At 37.7% G+C, this 2605-nt stretch overlaps 1 protein-coding gene across 1 annotated transcript in view; it reads left to right on the top strand.

Annotated features, from left to right (window-relative positions):
• The window catches only part of ftr66 (finTRIM family, member 66), an 8906-nt gene that overhangs the window by 1151 nt on the left and 5150 nt on the right, over nucleotides 1-2605 (top strand). The gene's annotated exons all lie outside the window — the stretch shown is intronic.

Raw genomic sequence — 2605 nt, 5'->3', positions numbered from 1 at the left:
ACCTTCGTTCATCTTCGGAACATAATTGCTGACCCAGATCCGGCGTAATGACGTCATCACGCCGGATCTGGGTCAGCGCCGGCGCCGCCACATGCTCGCGTCATGTTACTGTTGTGAACTCGCGTCCAAAGTGATGCAGAGACGAAAATGTGGAATAAAGTCGTTATTTTTGTTTTCTTTGCGCAAAAAAGTATTCTCGTAGCTTCGTAACTTTACAGTTGAACCACTGATGTCACACGGACTACTTTGTCGATCATCTTGGTACTTTTCTGGACCTTGATCGTGGTAGTTACCTTGCTGTCTATGGGAGAGTCAGAGAACCCTCAGATTTCATCAGAAATATCTTAAATTGTGTTCCGAAGAAGTCTTACGTGTTTGGAACAACACGAGGGTGAGTAATTAATGACAGAATTTTCATTTTTGGGTGAACTAATCCTTTAAAACCGATTGTTCCCTAAAAAACAATAAATAAACAATATCAAAACAATAAAACTATTTTCATCTTACTTTGTCTCTTAATCTGAGCAGGTTCAGTCGGTCTCTGTGCCGCTGCTCCATCGTTTTTGGGATTCAGGATCACGTATTTTGTCTTGAGGGTCTCCAGCTGGTAGCTGAAGCCTTTGCTGGCAGGTTCAAACTCGATCTTCTGCAGAAGCACTTTCTTGGCAGATGAAGCCAGCAACTTGTTCAGGTCGCCCTCGTCGCTGGAGTCCTTGCGGCCCGGCTTCAGGGCCTCTTTGAGCTTGTCTACTATCGGCATTGTGTGTCACTGATCAAGAAAACCAAAGATTAAAGAACAAAAATGAGGAAAACGACTCGGAAATTCCCATTTTTTAAAACCATATAATTTGGTTGTAGCCAGAAGTTTCAGTATTACTTGTAAAAAAAAATCCCAAAGATTTCCAATTCTTCAAAGCCAGTATAAAGTAACAAATCTGACGTATCTAACCAGCTCGTTGGCAAGTAAGCTATTCTAGTAGAATAGCTTCAAGTTTATGCCAACATTTCATGAAACTTATCTGGCAAACCGAGCAGGACACAACTGAAATCAGGAGCCTGTACATCCGCTCATACCAATCAAGACACCAGGGACAATACAAAGTGTGATTTAGCCACAAACCACAAGACTGCACTAACATTGCTTTCGCACGCCTTGCAGATAACAACCTGCACAAAGCTACATGAAATGTAACATCCAAGCAATGCATCTGAACTAGGGGTGTGCGATATTGACAAAAAATTATATCTCGATATTTTCTGGGATTTTATCGATAACGATAATTAGACGATATTTTGCTGAGTGTGTTATTGTGCTGGTACCTTAAGGACTGCCGAAGACAGCTGACTCCTAATGTTTTTAATATTCTTCATATTCTGTGTGGTGGTCAGTTCATACTGATAGAAATTAATCTTTTCCAATAAGTTTAAACTGATTTTTGCATTTTATGGGCATTTTTACCTTTATAAAGCCATTTTTTCTAAAAGTGTCCATTATCTTTTGAGTCAAATTCTTACATTTAATCAGGGAATTAGAATAATAAGACATTTGGGCTGTTACCAAGCAAATTAAATCAACACAGAAGCTGCATCTGAAGTGGCATTTAGATGTATTTACACACATGTATTTTGTTTAATGCAAGACATGAATGCATTTAACCTGCAATTACAAATGCATAAATAATGTTTTGATATATTAAACATAAAACGTTGAATACTGATATTGGAAAGGATTTAAAACATGAAAAAAATCAAAAAAAGAAAAAAGCCGAAATTTGAAATTAAAACCGCCAGCAGGTGGCAGCAAATCACTGTTAATAAGTGAGTCATTGCGATTGAACCGAATCATTTAAACGGTTGATTCATTCAAGAAAGAAACACCGTCATGTTGCTCAGAGACACAAAACAGCGCTGTGACTGTATTCGGAATGATTTTTGTTGGCGAAATAGAGCAAAAACAAGCAATATGGTGTCTAAAACGTAAGTCTCTTAATTAACTTATTGTTTATTGAATTCAATGTCACATTTGTAATCATGGTAATTTTTGGAGAAAAACGGCACTCTTCGTGTGAAATTGAATAACTATATGAAGTGGTATAAATATATAAATTTTCTGCCATCATGTCTTGAATTTGTGATCATTCTAAATGCATTTTAATAGACTGAATCATGCAGTGAAAGAAAACACACTAAATGCGCACACGCACTAGTCTAGACTTCACGTAATGTATGCGTGCGCTCTGTAGGGATGTTTTGAATGGTTTTTGCAAAATACTCGATAATGTCAAATCGCACATCGTTAAAACAACAATTACGATATCGCAGACGATATATATCGCACACCCCTAAATAGGCCTATACCCTAAATAAGGATAAATTATATTGGAACGCATCTCCAAAATAATCGCATACACAGATGCACGTTGCCATTACAGTAGTCAGCGCCAAACAGCAGACAAATAAAATATAAAATGAGGTTACAAAAGTGATTCAGTCAACATCAGTGAGGGATTTTCTTTTCTTTCGTTCTTTAAATTAACATTAATGACTGGCGGCAGCGGCTGCTGTCAATGCACGGATCCAATACACCCTTGTTTTCTTTCTCAAC

This window comes from Sinocyclocheilus rhinocerous, unplaced genomic scaffold (genome assembly GCF_001515625.1).
Source record: "Sinocyclocheilus rhinocerous isolate Xijiao unplaced genomic scaffold, SAMN03320098_v1.1 scaffold444, whole genome shotgun sequence".
Lineage (NCBI taxonomy): Eukaryota > Metazoa > Chordata > Actinopteri > Cypriniformes > Cyprinidae > Sinocyclocheilus > Sinocyclocheilus rhinocerous.
Note: the sequence above shows the minus strand (reverse complement) of the source record. Positions and strands in the feature narration are given on the sequence as shown.